The 23,981-nt window shown below is 38.1% G+C and overlaps 1 protein-coding gene across 2 annotated transcripts in view; it reads left to right on the plus strand.

Moving 5' to 3' along the window:
• Positions 1-23,981, plus strand: part of LOC147014424 (protein CFDP2-like) — a 121,096-nt gene that overhangs the window by 88,393 nt on the left and 8,722 nt on the right. Inside the window, exon 4 of one of the 2 annotated variants that reach the window (XR_015050761.1) lies at positions 3,547-6,568. The exons of the other annotated variant lie outside the window; for it this stretch is intronic. The gene's annotated coding sequence lies outside the window, so the exon portion shown is untranslated. Of the gene's footprint in view, positions 1-3,546; positions 6,569-23,981 lie in introns of those variants that run through there. 2 annotated transcript variants of the gene reach the window in all.

Consider the following 23,981-nt stretch of genomic DNA (forward strand, 5'->3'; position numbering starts at 1 on the left):
TCCCTTTTCAACTTCCAGAAATCTCCACTCGATGCACAGGTTTCGCTTCCAAATGTTATTTTAACGTTCTGTCTTCCTTTTTCCAAGGTGAACATTCAAATGCAGTTATGAATTTCATTTTTGATATTGCCTTGGTGATGTGTGCTTCACCTATGAATCCCTCCCCTCCCCTCATCCAACCAACTCAACCAACAAAGAGACACTTTAATGCAGGAATGCTTGTGAGTTCGCTCATAAATGTCTAAACTAGAGGAGATGTGTGTGCTGTTCTGTGTCGGAGTGGTGACTTGTCCAGGATTGTGCCCAATAGCCCAGGAGACTGCTTCGGCAGCACCGACGCTCCCCACAGAGTATGGTCCCGATGGATGGATGGATGGATGGATGGATGGATATGTGCTGTTGAGGGAAGGGGGGTACAAGAAAGCTCCAAGGGTATTGCCTGCGTTTGTGTTGTAAGTTTGTTATTTTTACCCTCGTCAAAGGAGAGGGTATTGCATTTGGGTCCACTTGTTTGTCTGTTTCTCTCTGTGTTTGTTTCTTACTTGCAAAATAGAAGATTTTTTTCAAGTATATTGGTCAGTCGATTTTGTTATTCTGTCTCTGTCTGTCTGTCTGTCTGTCTGTCTGTCTGTCTGTCTGTCTGTCTGTCAATCGTCTGCAGGTCACAAATTTAAATCGATATTCACGAAACTTCACCGTATGGTAGAGTTTGGCATAAGCAACAAGCCCATTGTTTTTGAGGTCAAAACGCCAACATAAGCCAAAGGTCAACAACTTAGGTGAGATTTTTTAAATCCTCAACTTTCATCCGATTGACTTGAAATTTGAAGAGGATTTATACTTCCGGTCACTGAATTCAACTCGCCAATTATTTTTGAGGTCAACACGGACAAGTCAACATAGGCCTAAGGTCAACAACTAAGGTGGTATTTCTAAAATCCTCACTTTTCATCCCATTCACTTGAAATTTGCATGATGTCTTCTTCTTGTTTATTTGTTATCTCTGCAACCGCTTGTTGGATTGAGATGAAATTTTCACCAGAGGAGCGACTACTCATGTAGAATGTTTCCAATTATAATTATAACATCATTGGTCACGTGGTGTTGCAGCCATGTTGGAAAAATGGAAAAACATTGGCCCCCTGTGTCTCTGAAACTGCACCAAGGGAAAAATTGAAACTTGGCACATAGCAAATATTCCTCATGGGGACTTAGTGTGATTTTTATTTCATGATGTCGCAGGTGCCTTCGCTATGACGTGTTAATTGCATATGTATCTGATCTTTTCATACTACATCTGATCAGTATGAAAAGTTTTGAGGGTCATCTAGGGATAAAATGGTCCACAGAAAAAAAAAGTTGATGTTGTCATCGGTCACATGATTTGGCAGTCAAAATGTTTTGTTTTTTTTAAACCTTCCAAAATCTTCTCTGAAGTGGCTGAACAGATCGAGGCAAAACTTTACATGTGTGACTGCCTATCCATGAGGAACAAAAGGTTCACACATATGATGTCATAGGTCACATGGTTTGGCAGCCATATTGGATTTACCATAAACCTATAAAAAATCTTATTCTCCAGAACGGCTGGGTAGATCGAGGGGAAACTTCACACAAATGTTCCCCAAGCCAGGGTTGTACAAGTTTCTTAAGGAATAATTGATAGGATACATGGTTTGGCAGCCATATTGGATTGAAGAAAAACATTAAATAATGTTTTCTCTGGAACCGTTTAATCAATCAACGTGAAACTTCACTTCTTTGATCTAGTCGTGATGACGAATACATGTCTTGTATTTCAACTTGATTGGACACATGTTTTGGCAACCAGAATTATTTAATTTGTTTGATCTGGTTTCTTTTTTTCTTTTTCTTTTTGAATGAGGCTCTTTTGGCTGTGCCTGGATGGCTTTGAGGGTAGAGGAGTAGCATCTGAATTGCGAGTCCTATGCAGGTTCCTCCTGATGACTTCATTTTTGCTTTTTGCTTGTTTGGGTTCCTTCTGATTACTCCAATGGAGGACTGTACCTACAGTGTTTGGTCTTGCATTTGATTTGAATTGAATTTATTTTAATCCCATTCTGAATTAATTTGAATAATAATAAACGTCAGGGTCAGGGTCAGGTGTCTGATCAAAGCGGGGTGGCCTCAAAGCGGGATGTCTTGGTACCCGGTCATCACTGCCAGGAGTTATATAGTGGCAGTTCTAGTTATGTCTCTTCTTAATTAGGTAACACACCAGTACATAAACACCACACAAATTGCACCACATGAAAGTCCTGGTGACAGTCTGCAATCTCTGATTGCTCTTTTTCTTCTTTGTTGTGTTTTCGTTACCCTCCCTTCCTTACACCCAATTAACCGCCTTTATTATTTTTTTATTATTATTATTATTAGTTATTGGAGTAGAGCAGTGTATCAGCTGCATTAATGGCAAAAGGCCAGAAACCTGAATGGTAATCCTGTCCAGAGAAAAAGGCAACGCAGAATAGGATATGGATGACGGAAATTGAACTGTGCCGCTTCGAATGATTGAATGTAGCTAATGCCCAGCAGCACTCATTTTACTGATTAAAATTACTGATTTGTTAAATGTCAAGTCACAATCCTGTCCAACAGAAATCCATGATTATATGTCATCAGCAAATGCACAAAAAATAATGGAAAGAGTTTGTTCAACCAATCATGCTTGCTTTGAACTCTTATTTCACATCTCATGCAAAGACTATATTCATATTGGAGAAGAGGCTGAGATTGTCTCAAGGGAAAAGCAAATGCTAAAAGACATTTGCACATTTATTACAACCAAATAAAACAACGAAGAGACTTAAGAAGTGGATGAGGGATAACCAGTGTTTGATTCTGACTTGCAAAAGCATTTCAAAACTCAAATTAAACTCGAGGTCTTGTGACTCAGGATTTGAAGAAGGGACTCAGCAACCAAGTCCCACCTTTGTTTTGGTATTTCTTAATGCTGGTATCTAAAATCTTGCGATGTGGCACAGCGAAGAGACAGGGGGTAAAATTGCCACATACAGTACTTACAGCGGGGCTACAGGGGGACATGACAAATAAGGGAAATAAAACACAATAACCTGCAAGAATGTTTGGTTAGGTTGTGTTCATGGGGGTTGAAAAGACCATGGGGAGGAATGGGGGATGAAATGAGATAGTGGTGCATCACTTAGCTTGAATCCCTGGAAGGAAGAGTCGGATTTAACAGCCTCAGGAAGGCACTTTCTTGGATGAGAGAGAAAAGAGGAACAAAAGAGTGGAGATGTGTAGTAAAACTTTATTGATGTCATCAAATGTATTCCTCTTAAGAAACGTACATATTGTTACAGGGAAGGGGGAGTGGGCGATTCTTAGCTATAGACTGGTAAGTGTAACATGGTCCCTGTGTTTTGAATACGTTAAATTGCCATGCATCAGGCACCTCTCAGAATAAATTTTCTTGTAAAATGTGATGCTGAGGAGGTGGCATATATAATTTATAGACAGGATAGTCAGGATAATGTTGTATGCGTAAACACCTATTGTTTGCAGGTGGGGCCAGGTGAAGACTTGCGGTCACAAAAAGGCACACAGCAAAGCGTCACATGCTCCAAAAACGCCAATCACAAAATGTCTGGCCGGTGTTTGCAACCCATGGTGGTGAGATGCCTGTTAGTCCTGGAAGAGGCAACAGACATTTTTATTGGGGCTGTCCACCCCCCCCTCCCCCAACAAAGGATGACTCCTCCCAGAATAATGAGGGGGATATTGAAGATTCGCAAGTATATTGGTTGATCTGGTCTGTGATTCTGTTTGTTTGTCTGTATGTCAATTGTCTACTGGTCACAATTTTCCACCAATCTTCACAAAACTTCATGAAATGGTAGAGTTTGTCATAAGCAAGAAGCCTATTGATTTTGAGGTCATAAGGTCAAAAGGTGAACATAGGCAAAAGGTCAACAACTTAGGTGAGATTTCTAAAATCCTCAATTTTCATCCCATGATTTGTAATTTGAAGAGGATTTGCACATCAGGTCACTCAATTCAACGATCAATTATTTTTGAGGTCAACATAGGCTAAAAAGCTCAACATTGGCAGAATTCCTAAAATTGTCAATTTTCATCCAATTGACTTGAAATTTTCAGACGATTTATATTTTAGGTTACTGAATTCAATCAGCCAATTATTTTTGAGGTCAACAAAGACCAAAAGGTCAACAACTTGGATGAAATTGCTAAAATCCTCAATTTTCACCCCATTAACTTGAAATTTGAAGATTTGCACATTTAGTCACTGAATTCAACCACCAATTATTTTTTAAGGTCAAATTCGTTTTTTGGATTTTGCAAGTCTTGTGCTATGCATATCTTTCTTGCTTGTTTGTGTGCAAAATATCTCAAACAGTTTTGGAGGGATTCAGACGAAATTCAGTGGAGAGGTTGGGTGCATGACAAGGCAGGAATTATGAGATTTTGGTGAAGATCCGGATCTAGGTCTAGATAATCAAATTATTAAAATTGATTCTTTACCAATGAGAGATATGCAGAGGACCAGCATAATTTATTTATTTGTAAGTAGCCTGTGGCTCCTTGACTACATCATTGTCTGGTGGCACAGCTGTGATACTGATGCAATGCCCCTCACCCATAAGCTGGTGCTCATTTTGCCAACCTCTGAAGGATGATAGGCTGCATCAACCCACCTGGTGTTACTTCAACAGCATGACAGGGGTTTGAACTCAAGACCCCAATATCTTAAACCAGCCACCTTCAGCGTGAAGCCAACACCAGGCTTGCTTGCATGATGATGCACTGAATTATACTGAAAGTATTTCCAAGACGTTTTCCTTATCTTGGCATATATTGTGGAATTAAGACACCTCCCCCTCCCCCAAGCCTGACCTCTCCGATCTCATTGTCTGCTTCCCTTCCCTAAATTACATCTTCAACATTTTTTCCATTCTCTCTCTATTACTCATGCACTTCCCATAATTTCCATTTATATCATGCTCCCTTCTTCTCTTCCTTTTCTCAATTCAGCATCCGCCCTCACTCCATCCCCAACCGCCACCCAACCTCCTCATGTAAATAACAAGAAGGGCAATCAATAGAGCGCATACCTCGGCCACGTAATGCCTGATCCACAAGAACATATCGGGCCCAATACATTTTTGAAATATCGTGCCCTATCTCTCAATGATGAAGAATCACTTTGAAGATTAAATAATTTTGTGGATCAGTGGGAACCGGTGCTAACGAGCAGAAATATACCCTGGGATTTTTCAAACTGTGGTGCACAATCATTGCAGATCAGACACTTGGGTATCCAAATACGGATTTGGATCTTCACCAAAATCGAATCACTTCGTCGAGGTCACACCCCCAATCTGTCCACCAGGTTTCATCCGAATCCATCCACAGGTTTTTGAGATATCGTGGTATGTATCGTTATTTAAATTGTTAACCTCAAAACATCGTTCCCTTACCTAAAGTAAAAACCTCAACCTGAAAGCGATTGACTGGTTTCCCGACTGCATGGATCATCAGCTGGTCATCTTTCTTCCTTGAGCTTTCTATCCTTTCAACCCAGGACCTCCACAAACAGCGAATCCACAACCTCAATCATGGATCCTCATCAGTAGATTACATACATCTAGAATATAGATCCACAACCTCAGCTGCATCCAGACAGTTAACCCATTAATGCAACATCATTATAATACTTTACTCATAAGAAGATTTAATGTATTATCACATAGTTACAACTGCTACCATCACATAAGCCTGGTGTTGGTTTCCTGGTTGGGGTGGCTGTCTTAGAGTCCTGAGTTTGAGCCCTTTTGGCTGCTGAATTAACACCAAGTGGGGTTTATTCAGCCTGCTATCCCTCTGAGGTTGGTGAAATGAGTACCAGTGTCCTGGAAGAGGGGCACAGCTGTGCTTCTAAGAAATTATAGTTACCCTGGCAGTTTAGCTACCATATGCAAGAGCAGATGCCATTATATTCTATGGAAATGGCTGGAGGATCACATTATTCTTTTTATATCCACCAATTATGGTCCTATTAATAATTTGCAATACTGTCATGTTAATATTATTATTAATATGCTATTGTCATTATTCTGAGATATACTTGGAAGAATGGCATGATAAGGTGGAACGACGCTCATGCTGCTGTATATACACCTTTCCAATGCAGAAAAGGCAATAAAACAGGAATTACTCTGAATATTTTTGCAATCGAGGCTAAAGCAACATCGGCTAAGCGAGTGTGAAAATAACACGGAGTCCTCTTACTCGTGAGCTGTGAAACAATTGAGGGTTCTGATGGTCACTCGTAATACATTCTCTCACCACCACCGGGAGCGGCGCTACATGGTACACATTTACGAAGATAATTTGCATTGTCCACCCTTTGTCCACCCTTAGCACACGTACAGTTTTATGCCTCAGTTCCCTGAACAGCTCAGCTCTGCCATTCAGCCTGGCCCTGCAACTCTGGGCAATGGTATCCAGTGTCCCTTGAGAGACAAAATTATTCTTCACCTTCCGGTGAGTTCCAAGACACCTACCGGCAACATCAAGGATGGTGGGCTTGAAGGCACTCCACAACTCTTCAGGATCCCCCAAAGCACCCAGACCCCCCAAACCTCCACTCAGCCTGCTCGCAAACTCCTCAGCTACCCTCTCATCCTTGAGCTTGCCATCATCCAGCCAAGGCTGGCATGGTACCATTCTCCTGGATTCAAGGTGCAATTTAAGAGTTGCAACAAACCAGTGGTCAGTATTGAGGAATTGAGCACTCGAGGTAGACCCTGCAAGTTCTGAATCATCCTCAATCGATGATCATAGAGCAGTTAATCTCCTTTGCCACACCACCAGCATTGGAATGCCAAGTCCAGCGATGAACTTGTCGGTGCTGAAACCATGATCCAGCCACCAACAGTCCATGACTTCTTACAAGTCAAGGAACTTAGTACTATTCTGGTTCACAATTCCAGACCCATGGGGACCAACACATGTCTCATAACCATCCCTATTAGTTTCAGTCGATGCATTAAAATCCCCCAAGACTAGAAGTGTATCTTGCCTGGGGCACTGATCAACCACAGACTCCAGCGTGGCATAGAATGCGTCCTTCATGGTGAGATCACTCGCCTCAATTGGAACATATACAGAGACCAAGGAAATGACACCCAAAGAGTGATGAATCCTTAGTCTCATAATTTGCTCATTGACCGGTGTTACCTCAATTATCATTGGAGTCAGCTTATTGGAGTCAGCTTATTGGACACAGCTACAGCAACTCCTTGGGTATGGTAACCATCAGAGCGATCAGACCAATAGTAGTTGTAACCACCCACTATGATCTCGCCGCAATCCGGTCTCCGAACCTCAGAGAGTGCTGCAATACCGATGTCCAAATGCTTTAGCTCAGATAACAGAGATTCTTAGGGATGGGATAATCCTGATCTCTTAGCGATGATCCTGATTATCCACTCTAAGGGATGGGACATTCCAGGCAACCACCCGAAGGGACTGCCTCAGGTTAACCTGAGGAGACCGCCATCTGTTGGATGACACCTCAGCACCACCCCGACACACTCTCCCGCAATCTGACCCGGGAATGTTACCCCGTGGTTTCCCTCCTATCATCAAAGATTGGGGGTTCCGAAGGCTTTGCCCCAATCCCGTCATCCTGTGAGCTGCCCTGCGAAGGGAAGCTGCACAGGAGGTACTCTCACGGAGTGGGTTTTCAGATTTCAGACTGTAGGGTGCTTGCCAAGTGGCTTAAGCACTCAAGCCAGCATTCCATTGAGATGGTTGATAAGGAATGGCTGGCTTGGCAAGCGATAGCTAGCTGATTGCTCATGAGACATGCCCGGAAAAACCAAAACATTGCTGATTTCTTACCATTTTTAGAATTCACTCCAGATTTTGCTGTTATTTAGGCCAAGATCACATTTGCTCTACGGCGAGGATACAGCAGCCGTACGCCCTCTGAATTGACAGAAACGTGCAGCGGCCGCAGAGAAGCTGAGGTGGCCTCAGGGAGGACCTATGCCGTTTGGCTATATTTTACAGGCCGTAGGGTCTCCGTGGAATTGTAGCATGGAGTTATAACTTTTTTTCATTTCTACGTTCGCCATAACAACTTGACAGGCCAAGCTATGACATAGATGTGTTCCACGTCGACTGTACGTAGGGCATACGGTGGGCTTGCGTTATTCGTGCGGCTGCCGTAAGCTCTTCTCAATGAAAAATGAATTTTCCCAGCCCCCAAAAAATTACGGCGGCCGCACTATTTCCACGGTCGCCGTACGGTGGCCTTGCGGTCTGTGTGACTACCTGTGGGCAACGCAGGGTCGACGCACGGTTCCCCTACGCCCGCCGTGCACCTACGTACGGCCTCCGTGGCAGTCTGCGTCGACCGTGCGCTACTGCTAGAGATCGGAGTATAGGTGTTTGCCTATACAGTGGTGCCCCCAGAACCCAAATTTAATTCATTCAGGAGGCTGTTCTGATTGCAAAAAGTTCGGATTCCAAAAATATTTTCCCAATAAGAAATAATGGAGTGAATTAATCCGTTCGTGGACCCAAAGAAAACCCACTTTCAAGGCACTTTAAACTGAAATTCCCCATGTTTAAGGTAAAATAAGATGATTAAATGACCTTCGGTGGCGGTGTATTGTATGTAAACTGGTACAATCGCCACATCCAAAGGTCCACACAGGCTCGAGCTCCGTCCTGGGTTCCGATTGCTCGCGCACTCTGCGAGAGCGCTGCCCCCAGGGCAGCTCATCAAACACGATGCCTGCAGAACCACAATCACTTTCATCAAACGCATCGGGCTGACGTAATCATGGATATTCCAAATTACAACCGGTTTTGCTGTGAAATTCAATCCTTGCCCGACAGTCCGTCACACCACGTGATCGGATTGCTTTTTTTGTTATTAATTAAAACACAAGATGATTAAAAAACAAACCACAAATGAAGATGAAAACACGAGGTAAGCCCTGTCACATTTGGCTCTGCGGCCGGAGGGTCTACAAAATTGTATGGGCACCAGCAATTATAAAGCGGCCGCAGTATTTCCACGGTCACACAATGAAGCAGTCACATATGCTCATAGAGAGCTTGGTGTTGTTGTTGTTCTTCTTCTTCTTCTTCTTCTTCTTCTTCTGAAGACAAAACCTTAATCTCTCGGACTCGGCTCATGTATATGCAAGATCTGGATCGCCTTAAATACTGAGCACATGTACACATCCTCACATAGACGGTGCCTTTTGAGAGCATCGATCATGAACTTTTAAATATATTCGGACATTTGCTTTAAAGTTTGGAAAAGTTGACGTTACTATTTAAAGATTATTCCATTTATCGTATTGTAATTTCGTAAATACATTATATGTTTCGGAAATACAAGATATATCGTAAATACGTAAATACATTATGACGGGTTTCGCTATTGGCTTAATGAAGGCACATGACGAAATATCGGAAGTTGTTATTGTTGTTTTAAAAAAAAAAAATTTTAGCCGAGAAAACCTTTAGGTTTTGGACGCTGCTCTTGGACACATTTGTCAGTGTTATTTTTCGGGGAGCCGCACGGCGTATTTATAAATTGTGGAGACCGAAAGCATGGGTGTGCCGTACGGTCTTTGATTTATGTCACACGGTGACCTTAGGGCGTTCCTGCGGCGGTCATAGAATTTTGAAGGGAGGTGCAAGGCGACCGCAGGGGGACCCTAAGCCGAACGTGCGGCCAGACGGACGGTTACGAATGGGTTAATTTTTTCTTTTTTTAACCAGTTCTTTTGTTTCGGCTTGTCGAATTTCTACGGCGAACGTACAAATGAAAAAAGTTATAACTCTGCGTTATAATTCCACGGCGACCTCTACGGCCTGGAAAAGATAGCCAAACGGCGTAGGGCCACCCTGAGGCCACTGCAGAAACTCTGCGGCCGCCGCACGTTTCTGTCAATTCAGAGGGCGTACGGCCGCCGTATCCTCGCCGTAGAGCAAATGTGACTGAGGCCTAAAGTATCGATCGACACACGAGAGATGCTTTCACGAGGACTTCCACAGACGAACTGAATGAACCAAGCGCGAAGATGCGGCTCGAACAGGTGTAGGAGACACATGAACAAACATGAACGCTACGTTGTGTTCGGTTTTTACCTTCGCATTCTGCGAAAGGTTATGTTTTGGTCGCTGTGTATTTATTTATTTGTGAATATGTGTGTTTGTTTGTTATTCGCATGACTCAGAAAGTATTAAACCGAATTGCATGAAATTTAGTGGGATGATTCGTGAGTATCCAAGGACGATTTGATTAGATGTTGGGAGCGATCGGGTCAAAGGTCAAGGTCATGAAATGGTCAAAAACACTCTTTTGAGCATAACTTCCTTCATAATACAGCTATCGACATGCAACCACCGCCATATTTTCCATGACGAGATACCTTTCGGATATGTAGTGTCGGATTTGACGTAACGTCATCGGAAGTGCGTCTAAATGACGTCACAAGATGACGTAAATTTTCAATTTTCGATCTCATCAGTTTTGATCATACCGTTTTGTAGGATTTACCTTAAGGATGTCACACACCAAATTTGACTTCAATCGGACTGACCGTTATGACGTCATTGACCTTTGAACATTACGTTTTTCAATTGTGGCTAAAATGTCCTGATATTTACATTCAAATATCTATATAATTTATAAAGCAAAGTCTCCCAAATCCAGGCATTAGGGTCAGTACCAAAATATCTGTTTATTGATGTACAGGTTTTGCCAATTAACTCTGTAGTCAAGGTCAAGGTCACACTCAAGGTCAAAATATACTTGTAGGCATAGCTTCAGATCTAATAGAGCTATTGACATGAAACCAACGTTGAAACGTTCAGTGAACTACGAGCTTTCAGAATGGTAGTCCCCGATTGGACGTGACGTCCCCGGAAGTGCGTCAAAATGACATCAAAAGATGACATCATTTTTCAACTTTAATTTTTCAGTGTTTATCATTCCATTTTGTTGGACTGCCTTCAAGGAGGTTACACACCAAATTTGACGGCAATTGGACTGACGGTTGTGATGTCATGGACGTTTTAAAATGACGTTTTTCAAATGTGCCCGGAAAAAAGTTGCGGCGGCGAAGGTATGAGCTCTACTGAGTGCCCGTTCTAGTTTAAAATGTATTAAGTTTTTAGGGCCAAATTTTCTCGAGAAAATTGTTCGGATTCCAATTTGTTCAAACAATGGGGCGTTCGGATTCTGGGGGCACCACGGTATATTCAGTTATATATTTATATATACTGGTATATTTTTATTTCAGTTAAAAAAAAGAACTGGTATATATACCCACTCGTTACCGTCCGTCTGGCCGCACGTTCGCCGAAGGGCCCCCCTGCGGTCCCCCTGCGGGCACCTTGCGTCTGCCTTGAAAATTCTATGACCGCCGCAGGAACGCCCTAAGGTTACCGTGCGACATCAAATCAAAGACCGTACGGCACCCCCACGTTTTCGGTCTCCACGATTTATAAATACGCCGTGCGGCTACCCGAAAAATAAAAACATATGTGACTGCTACTTTGTGTGACCGTAGAAATACTGCGGCTGCCGTATAATTGCTAGTGGCCGCAGATTTTGGAGACCCCACGACCGCCGTGACAAATATGACCTCGGCCTCAGTCCACGTGATCCGCTCCGCAAAACGGAAATTAATATTTCAATTATGTACTTTAATTGGTCTGTGACAGTAGATTATGGAAAATTGCATCATATAATAGATAAAATCGCTCCGATCTCCTATTTTTAAGCAATAGCACTTACAAAAGTGATGTGTGCAGTGATTCAGAGATGAAGATCAGACATTTGATGATATGAGTGAGGAAAGTGAAAAAAAACAACATTTTGAGCACTTTCTCATGAAGAAACTGTTGCAATGTGTTCCAGTTCAAGGCATTATTGAGCAGACCCCCAAAATGGCGAATTAAGACTCCTGCGATGGAGGGTCTGGTGACCAAGGATGAAGCCTTGACAAAGGATATTTAAATAAGGCTGTTAATTGTCTTTAAAAGGGGTGTTCAAATTTACCCAAACACTCAATTTTCATTCATGCACTACCTTGGGGTTTCCTGTGTGTGCATGCAAATTTTGGGGCAACAAGGTTTCATGATTTTGGGGTTGTGGAGGACACACACACACAGACACACACACACACACAGACACACACACACACACACACACACACATTATTATAGATTATAAACGCTGCGCTATCCAAGTGCAAGATAAATGTTCTTATTCACTCTTTGAGAGTCCAGTTCATCACATTGGAAGTATTTCCCGAAGTGAAATATCCATAAAGGCCAAAGAGAGATCATTACAGGAATGTATTCTGCACAGAGGGTTTGCATTCACAAAGACAGCTCACATTCATCATTGTATCTCGTGGCACAATTCCATTCTGCTTCGTCAGCACACATTTTACATCTCGCTTGAAAGGAATCATCGTTAACCTTCCTCATTATGGAAATGTTCCATATGTCAGAAGATGCCACGATACTGAACACATATATATATATATATATATATACATATACATATATATATACATATATATATACATATATATATACATATATATATACATATATATACATATATATATACATATACATATATATATATACATATATATATACATATATATATACATATATATATACATATATATATACATATATATACATATATATATATATATATACATATATATATATATATATATACATATATACATATATACATATATATATACATACATATATACATACACACACACACACACACACATATATACATACACACACACACACACACACACACACACACACACACACACACACACACACACACACACACACACACACACACACACACACACACACACACACACACACACACACACACACACACACACACGTCACATTTCCACTTTGTCTTTGCTCATTCACCACTTCATCATTGCCCTTGATGTCTGGAAGAGCTGTCGTAACTGAAAACTGATTGCTGAAAATCTAAATTGATCTGAGAACAGACCGAATTTGAATAACAACCAGGCAACTTTGAAAAGTAAAATTAAGAACTAGTCTTGTTCGTAGAAGGCTAGTGTCAATCTGCTTTGGCAAATCGGTAGAACTAGAAGGGCACTTGGTACATCGCATACCTCTGCCAACTGAACAGTTTACGTTTTGTACCCCATACTGACAGGCCAGATCTGGATCCAGACCTAAAACAAAATCGAATCAGCTTGTCCTTGTCGTCTAACCAACTTATCCACCAAGTTTTGTCATGACTCGTCCACAACTGTTTGAGATTTAGTGCTTTACATATTGTTGCGGTTCTGCAAAACCGCATGCCTCTAAGGTGATGGCACCCAACATACAGTGATCCCCAGGCAGTTATCTCATTGCATTTCGACCTTCCCCTTATGTTTAACGGGATGAAGTGCGTTGTGTGGGTCTTATAGCCAGGTTTAATTATATCTCTATCTTCCATTCAATCCTGATTTTCATTCCAACCCTTTCCTTTTATCCATGATACAAATCGAAGCAGGCACCACACCCAGGCAGCCATCCTATTAGAAACTCTCCACCGATACTGTACAGGACGCGCATGGCACACGCTTTCATTCAAATCTGTGCGCCGATTTACAATGTGTCTCACCTTGCTCAACCCCTGCTCACCAGAAGCACCACCTCGACCATCATCTTCCGCACACAGAAAAATCACACCGCGCCTCCACGCATCTCCACATTGATGCAATTTACCACCAAACGAGTGTGCTGCATTGCCCAGGCCACTCGGACCGCGTGGTACGAGGATGGGCCAAGCACGTTAACAGCACCAACCACAGCTCGCCGGAGGTGCCCCGAATGGGCATGCGGGACCGATATGACCCTCGTCCAATCGCCAGAACACAGCTTTGTAGTTCGGTGGAAGGCTCCGGGCCGCATCACGCCATATGTGCGAATGAGTCTGCTTCCGGCTCCAGGAGCCTGGCAGGGCAGGACCAGGATCCAATGGAAGGGCACAATTCGGATGATGGCATGTCGCTTCGGGTCGTCACCCCACCCTTCGCCTGTGCCTTATAAAAGGCGGATCGCGAAGCCCTCCACCCTCTCTCTCCTCACTCTCGCCTGCCTGCCTCGCACTGTCTCCGCCTGTTTGCCGCGCCCACTGCTCTGCCTCTCTACTCCACCCTCTCTTCGCTGCACCTCATTGTCTGCCTGTCGCTGCATGTGCACTCGGGGTTGGTATGCGACAGATGTTCTTCTGGACCAGTGCAGAGCATCAATTTCCACGAGCCCCGGCAAAGTCATCAAGCAAGAGATAACATGCCAAATCTTAAGGTGGGATCGCTAAAACGGAGCGTCCCCCAAAGTATACTGGGTTGCGCGGTTGGCCGACTGCACCAGGTATTGAGAGGCTGTTATTTCTCATCTGCTCTCCTTCCTTCTGGGTAACTACTCTTCATCGGGTCTGTTTGTGTGTATGTGGCGCCTGTCGTCGCTTAAATTTAGATTGTAGAAGATATAACGGGATAATTCTGCTCTGTGACTGCTTTTGTAAATTGCTTGCCTTTTGTCGCACCCCACAAATGCCTTGCGCCTTGCTCTCTCCACTATACATAATAGTAGGGTGAATATGATGGTTCTAGCTCACTTTTCCCCATGTAAATGAATGGGGGATTTTCAGCGATTCCCTTTTTTTTCCCCCTAAAAATAAACCCCCTTTTTATCCGTTTTTCCCTGCTGTGCAGGGGTTTGGTTTTATGGTCGGATGCCCTTCCTGGACGCCTCTTACAGGGATATGGTACACCTATTCTAACCGGGGCATACACCGGGACCAGTATACTGGTACTCATTTCGCCGACCTCGGAAGGATGACAGGCTGAGTCAACCCCCTGGTGTTAATTCAGCAGCTGAGCGGGATTCGAACTCGGGACACTGGGATCCCAAGCCGCCACCCTAACCACTAAGCCAACACCAGGCTTTGTATATATATAACCAGGCTATCCCAAGGTATATTTATTTGTCTCCCCTTTAACCTGGAGGTTGATCAGCTCACTCATTGAACCTATAAAGATTTGTTCATTCTCAAATTCCTTCAATAGTTTAATTTTCTTTGCACAATAATCCCCATCTAAAATATTGACAAACAAAACATTTGAATCTTTATATTTTTTAAGATACCCCTTTTGTGCCATTACGAAATGATAAACTTCTCTTAATGATCTCATCTGACCACCTCCTGAGCCACATATCATTTTGAGATTATAGTAAATTGTTTTTTCATTGTTCAATTGATAACCATCAAAGTTTTCAGTCCATTCAAGGATATTCATTTTTTTCTTTACATCCTCTAACTTACTAGTTTTTAAATTAATTCGCTTATTTGTTTTATTTACCTTTGTTTTAGTTATTTTTTCAATAAGACTTATTTGATATTTTTCACATTCATTATGTTTTCCATTTATATACCAAGACTGAGATTTTCTCCACTCTTTAGTTTGATTAATACTTAGTTTAACCATTTTTATACACTCTATCATACAATATCCATATGGAACACAATCTATTCCATTATCTAAAATAAATCTCTTATCATCAAAGGCTCCTAATGCCTTTTTATTTACTTCTTCACTATATATGTTATGTTTATAACTTCTTATTGTATTCATTTTCCTGTATTCTTCTTTCTTATTCATCAAACAATTATAATAATTTCTAAAAGTTATTGATTTCTTTATTACATATTTCTTTATTCCCTTTAACCTCTTATCAATCTGATCACCATACTTATAAGCATATGCCTTTGCTCTCAATCCAATAAACTCACTCATTACTTTTCCACCCAACTCATCCTTAAACTTACCAATAACCTTTTCATTCTTTTTGGAAAATAACTCACTCTTCTTGCTGAAATTACTTGTATCATATACTCCAATATTTTTCTTCATATCTTCATAAACATCATCAGTTTTTATATCTAGGATAAAACTATCAGTGTCCATATACAACAATGAAACATTTTCACCATACTCTTTCTTTAAGTCATTATACAAATAATCATACATCAATATCTTTGATAAATCAAGAACTGCTGTTCCAATATAAATTGGTTTATCCATTACAATACTTTCCTTTTTCATATGAATTGCAGAAAAGTTCTCTGAAAAAACCTCTTCTCTCTCAAAACTTGGTTTATTTATCAATCTCGAAGCTTCTTTCCAAGATGTTGCGAATCTAATGTTTTGCCTGTTTCTAACATTTTCCATAGTCTTTCCAAATACAGCATTATTCATTAATTTATAAAAGTCCCCTTCAAATTTTACTTTTGTATTTGCTCTCATATCTGTATTGAATTGAATATACTTTTTCACCCAAGGACTTTGTTTAAATTTTAAAACTCTATGAATTTTAGCTACTCTCAATCCTTCTCTCAAAAACTGTTTTAAGCTTCTCTGATGTAAAACATATCCCTCTTTATCATAGAATGTTGTTAATAACTTTTCTGTTGATTTGCCTTTAATATTAAAACTTTTATGATAATCACTGAACCATTCTTTCTTTGGGGTTTCTTTCTCACATGCAAAAGGAAGGTCTTTATGCTTATTATGAAGAACACTCGGGTACCTCAAATCAACTTCAAAATAATAACCTTCTTCTTCGTCATTCAATTCCTCTTGAGAAGAAATAACAATATTCATCAAAGCCTTTTCATAATCCTTTTCTTCCACCCACTCTAATTTACCATAAGGTAGAGATTGAGACATTGCCCATCCATACAAATTATTAGCATCAAAATACATCAAATAATTACTATCTTTTTCACTATCATAATTTGGAAGATATTTATTATTTGCTTTAGCATATCTTTTTGAACATACTTGTGATATTCCACCTCTCTTGGACTTCTCAATCATCAAAAGCATATCCACATCACTGATTAAATCTATATCTTGTTTTGTCATTTTCAACATTGCACTCCAAGCTAAACCAGGAGCTGTGAAATAGTGGGCAGGGTCTAATCCATAACAATTTTTATTATGACAGAGTGTTCTAAAAGCCTCAAACACATCAGCTAACAATAAAACATCTGTTTTTAGATATAAATCGTGATATTCTCCAAGGTTCTTTATCTTAAATAATTTCCATATTTCTTGTGCGTGTTTATATTCCTTATCACTTATCTCTTCTTCATAAAGGTTATTATAGAAACTTTCTTTTGATGGAAGTTGTGTTTCTTTAAATCTCATAAATGAATCCATATAATCATAAGGATAAATTCCCTTACTTGTAAGAATTTTCTCTTTACTTTGAATTTCATTCCTTGTTTGAATTTCCTCTCTCGTAAGAATTCCTTCTTTAATCAGAATTTCATCTTTAATCAGAATTTCCTCTTTAGTTAGAATTTCCTCTTTAGTTCGAATTTTCTTTATAATTAGAATTTCATCTTCAGTTAGAATTTCTTCATTAATTACAGTTTCCTCTTTACTTTGAATTCTCTCTTTAATCTGAATTTCCTCTTGAGTGAGAATTTCCTCTTTTGGAAAGAATGAATTAAGATTTGGAAAAGAGTCCGTGGAGCTTAGATTTGATGCGAGGTAGGCTAGTGGTGTTCCCATAAACTTGTAAGAATCTAGAAACCTAATACGAGTTAAAGGTTTTGTGAATATCATTTTTGAAAATGAAATATACTTTTGACTTGTGTTTGTTATGGCAGAAATATTCCCTGGTGTTTTTGAAAGTTCATTTGTAAATAGATGTGTATCATAGTTGGCGCTGTTGTGAAGAAAGACTGGAATAAAAGAAGGTAATTTATAATTAAGATTACAACAGAAATGAGCGGGACCTCTATATTTACCAGTAAGATGACAATGATCCCTAACTTTAGACTCCTTAATTTCCCCCTCACAAATATGACAGATATTGTTCTTTCTAAATTCTAATTTTTCTTCTTTGGTTAATTTCATCGGTTCATTTGTTTCTTTCATTAATTTAGTGAGTCTTATACAATCCTTTTCTAATCGTTTTACAAACTCTTGTGAAGCTTTTTTTCCACGATAATGTTCAAGTTTGTTATACTTTTCTCCAACAGATGATTTGATATAATAACAGAAACCACAAGGAATATGTTTTTGATATTTATTTGTATATGATTCTTTTGGATTAGGAGAAGCAGTATTTATCTTTTTAAGGATACACTCAAAATCAGCGTATATCACAAATGGGTGCATGAAAGATTTATTATAATCTTCAAAAGAAATCTTTTCACCAGGTTTCGGCATTGTAATTACAGCTGATTTATGATTACTACAATATTTTGAATGTTGCTCTAATCGTTCTTTTGTATGAAATGAATTAAGACATCGCTTACAAGGATATATTTTATTTGCTCTTCTGAATACCTGAGAAGAGATTAATCTTGATAAATTATTGATGTATGTGTAATGTGAATTCTTTCCAACACTAAAATATAAAAGATCAATGTGTGTTTCTTCATTTTTATAGTTGTTTGAAATTTTTAATATTTGAACTTTGTTTGTATCCGTTAATCCATATACATTAATAGAAAGATTATTCTTTTTCTCAAATTTAGGAATATCTGTTAGTGGCATTGGGAATTTAAAATCTTTAATGTCTAAGGTATTCTCATATTTCATATATTGTTTTACTCTTTCTGAATTACATTTTGGTGGATGAAAGTGAGCAAGAACAGACCAGAGAAAACATTTATTATCATTGTTCTTAATATTAACAACTGCCTTCTTTAGTTTTATTTCTTTTGGTAATTCAATATAAGAAGAAGCTTTAAGAGGGTTTGATTTTAGAATGTGTATATCTAAAAAGATGATTTTTTTAATATTGAATCCACTTCCTACCACTGTATTATCAACATCCTCCTCTTGTCTTGATAGTTCTTCATAAACCCCACTATTCAAAAAATCTTGAAATGATGTTATAAAATGAAGATCTGTTCTCATATAAGGAGTTTGTTCTTCATCTTGTCTTTTCATATTCATTTTCACTCCCATATAAAACTTTAAAGTTTTCATTTCTTTTAATGTCTTTTTAATAAAATTTTCAACATCAGGTTTCACTATTTCAATTGATTCAGCTATTGATGATGGACCGGGTTCTCCAAATTGAAAAATCCTTATTTTTATATGCCCTTTAAATGCCTCATCAGTGTTTTTAATATAATAGTCTCCCTTTACTTTAAACTCATTTTTCTTGTGTTTTTGTGATTGAAGATGTTGATTATAACTACTCTTCAAAACATCCTTTGAACAGATATCACAATGTTTTCTTTCCAACTCAAGAGGAGATATTTGATGAAATAGATTAAATGTGTGTTTGTTGGTTCGGAGGTGTTTTCTATAATGTTTATATTCGTGATTACAAACATCGCAGTACGTTGTATTCACCATATTTATAGAATAAAACTTTGCTTAAACTAAAATTTTCTTGATGAAAATTTCGTTTAATTTATAGGTGAATCTGTGCTTAAAAACATTTTATCCTCCAACTTTTTCACTTAATAAATACAATGTTTCAAGACACAAAAGACAAGTTTCAATCAATCTCTTCATCTGTTAAAGATACTGAGAAATATGTCAAGGATGTAAAATTGAACAAAGATAAATATAACAACTATTGGATAAAAACTATTATGGTAAATAATATGAGTTCTTCAATTTCCTTCAGTGGAAGGGCTTTTAGTATACCTGGTAGAACATCAATTAAAGTATCTCTAACAAAAGTTTCTCCTCTCCTTCTAGTAATATATTCAAAACTAGAAAAAGCAATGAAACAAGAAAAAGTATCAAAGAACAAAAACCTTATGGATGTAGCTTTAGAAAGAAAAGATAAGACCATCTGTAATATGCAAGGAGAAATTTGTATTTTTTTCAACAACCCTAAAGATGTAAATCTTGATGAAATAAAGGATGTTAATATATCAGGTGAAATGACATTTCGTTCAATAGTAGTTAACGATAATTTTAAAATTACCTTTAATATAAAAAATGTTGTCGTTGAATCTGATAATGAAAAAGTATATCGATATCGATGGTAATATACAACTGAAAGTATAGATGAATTTCAGTTTAAGTAAAGTTTTACTTTATAAATATGCTAGACTTTCCTGATTCTCCATATGACAAATTTGAGAATTGTCCTGCGTGTGAAAGACAGGGATTAAACACAGAGTCAAAAGCCTATAAACAATGTATATTCTGTGATTATCTTCTAATTAATGATAATAAAAAATATAAAAAGGAAAATAATTCTTTTAGATTTACACCAAAAATGAATTACTTTACAAGATTGATTAGAGAAATGAATGTAAAGTATGAGGATGATAACACACCTTTCCTTACAAGGGAAGAAACTGAACGTATAAGAGAAATGTTCAAAGGATTGGTGTTGTATATTATTCATGGATGTAATTTTCAGGGAAATATCAACACAAGATATTGTATAAATAAAATAATGGATTATCTTGAAATTAAACCTGAACTTAGGATAAAATATAGAATTTCAAAAAAAGCCAATAATAAATTAAATAACCTGTTTTCCAAATATATAAATGAATAATGATTTTATACCCATTTGGGAAAATAAGATAAAATTTGACAACCATAAAAATCTCCCAAATTCATTAAGATGCCTCATAGTTGGTTCAAGTGGATGTGGAAAAACCTGCTTACTTTTAAAAATGCTCCTCACTCCCAACTTTTTAGATTATGACAATTTAATAATTTTCACAAAGTCGAGTTTTCAACCAGAGTATCAACTACTCTCACAAGGTTTTAATGCTGGTCTTCAAAAAGAAGATATAATCGGTTTATTTAAACTTCAAAAACCTAAATGATTTTAACATTGAAGATATAATACAACTATTTTGTGATACACAGAGATGTAAAAAGAAATCAAAACCGATAACTTGTATTCTGAGTGATAATACGGATGATATACCGTCTCCCCAAGATTTGGATAAATCCAAAAAGAACCTCGTTATCTTTGATGATTGTGTTAATGAGAGAAACCAAACGGTAATGGACAGCTACTACACAAGAGGGAGACATTCTTCTTGTAATTGTATTTATCTTAGTCAATCGTACTTTCAGCTTCCTCGTCGTTCCATCAGAAACAATGCTAATACTTTTATTTTATTCAAGTTAAATTCAATAGATATAAACAATTTTTGGAGAGACAATTGTTCTACATTATGTAGTAAAAAGGAATTTGGGGATTACATGAAACACACGACTGAAAAATATAAATATATTGTTGTGAAACAAGATGAGATATTAAATGATATTTTTCAATAAATAAATGGATGCGAAAGAAAGAGCAAGAAGATTTAGGGAACATCAAGAGTTGGTTTCAAAAGTTGTAAAACAGCAGGAAGACATAAAGAAGAAACACAGACAGAAACTAACGGGCGAAGAAGCATTTGAAAGAAAACAAGAGAAATTTTTTAAACCACTTTTAAAAACTTCCCAAGAAAAAATGAAAGATGTTTCCACAGTTCCCACAGTAGAATATACTCCTAGAAAGCTTCAAATGTTAAAAGATTTCAGTCAAATGACGGAGGAAGAATTAGAGCATTTAGGAGAATTAGAATATGATGATGAAGGTTTATTTCAACAACTGGAAGAGATTAATCAACCCCCTGATTATATTGTGAATGCTGTTCAAAACAATGAATATTCAGCGGATTCAAAAACCAAAGCAGGACTCATTCCAACAGAACAACCAGCAATATTTCATCTTGTTAAAGAAAAGGTATTGATATTTAATGATGAATTAAGGTTCTTAAGTTCTGCTCAACCCCATGTTAAACTAACTCCGAGATTAATGTTTCTTCTCACAAAAGATGGAAGACAAGGTTCAACTGTGAGGGATGAATCAAAGTATATTGATAAACCATTGGATATGGAAAATAATGATGATAGAGTATATATTGATTTGCTGAACACTCTAAATTATAAGGTTATTCTTTCTGGTAAAAGTAGGAAGAATGAGAAGGAGAAACACATTATTCAGGCTTTAAGTATCCTTGGTTCAGGTATTAGTTTTCTTCCAAATGACCCATCGCAATTAGTTAATAGACTGTTATTGTTGTTCGGCAGTAAGAAGGCTGGAAATAACAATTGTTTTAATGAAGCATCAGCCATTTTAGATCAGTTGATGAACATGAAAATAATTAATAAATCTCAATATAAAGACATTTTATCTCATATTAAATAAGATGAGAAGCACAATCCTGAGTTTTGATTTCACAACAAGCGACCACACATCTTCATTCCCATACCCACTACAACTTGACACAACAAAAGAATATGAGGCATCTTTATTGTCCATGGAAACTTATAATACCTTATTTAATATAACTGATAAAAATGACAAGTTTAGTTATAATCCCGGAAGTGGATACAAAACGATAACAGTCTCACCCGGAGCATATGAGATTTCTCAAATATCTTCCGAAATTGCTCGTCTTATGAAAGAACAGGGTGATGAACCAAAAAATATTGTTATAGACATTCAAAAACATACTTCAAAATCAACGATTAAAGTTAAAAATAACTACAAGGTTGATTTCACAATTGATAATTCATTTAGAGAGTTATTAGGTTTCTCCTCAAAAAAGATTGAAACTAATGGGACGTTTTACAGTGATAATGTCATTCAAATATCCTCAGGAATAAATTCGGTGTTAATTCACTGTGATTTGATTGATGGTGCTTATAATGATGGAAACAAACAAATACAATATTTTCATTCAGTGCATACTCAACCCCAATTGGTTATAAATTTAATATGGAACCTAAAAATTTGGTTTATCTACCTGTGTCAGGAAAAACCATACACAGAGTAAATTTTAGGATAACCGACCAAGATAATCGTGTGATTTCTTTTAATGGAGAAGTTATATCCATCAGAATTCACCTACGTGAAGTTTTCCAATAAATAAATACGATGGTTATTGTGAGGAAGCACGAGTTGGGAAAATATAAAATAATTACAGGGGATGGGATGTTCCTTTCCCCGTACTACAAGGGTGAAGGTATGTATCTTGGTAGAGGATACTATAAACCTAAGAGACAAAGGGGTGTTGGACATCAATTTAGAGGAGATGGGATAATTGATACTCTCATGGGTATTGGTTCAACTATTCTTAAACATAAAGACCTAATCGGTTCAACTGCTTCTGCTGTGGGAAATGTAGCAGGTGCTGTAAAGAGTATAAAAGATGCTCAGAAAGAATCTCATAAATTACAAGCAATAAAAGAAATTAAGAAAGGCAAAACTCAGTTGTCCCCCCAAGAACGACAGAAAATAATTCAAATACTTGGATCAGGGTTTCAAAAGTTTTAACATCTTTTTTCCTAAATAAATACAAGTATGGAAGCAATTGATAGTATCTATGATTTGGATGATACTATTATTATCTCAAACTCCACTAAAAAAGAAGATTACTTCAAGGTAAATGCAATAACTGGAACAGACTGGAATACGAATGGTACAAAAAGTTTTGAAATAAATAATCAACAAACCTATTTGAATCTCTCCGAAAGTTTCTTGTTGTGTAAATTTAAATTCACTAAAGCTGGGAATAACACAAACGCTACACTTGTAAATGATTTCTTCTGGAAAATGTTTGATAGTGTGCGTTTGTATATTGGAACACAAGAAGTTGAAGCGGTTGATTATGTCTCTGCTGTATCTGAAATGATAAAATTTACACTCTATACATTCAGTGATAGAATGGGAAAGGGGTCTGTCGAAGGTTTTATTCCTGATATGTCAACGGGAACAAACACAGACCCTGGATATATTCAAAGGAAAGGAGCGTATAATGATGATACAAAAGCAGAAAATAGTTTTACTGTGGCGGT

This window comes from Eptatretus burgeri, chromosome 13 (genome assembly GCF_056783735.1).
Source record: "Eptatretus burgeri isolate ZD-2024b chromosome 13, Ebu_testis_v1, whole genome shotgun sequence".
Lineage (NCBI taxonomy): Eukaryota > Metazoa > Chordata > Myxini > Myxiniformes > Myxinidae > Eptatretus > Eptatretus burgeri.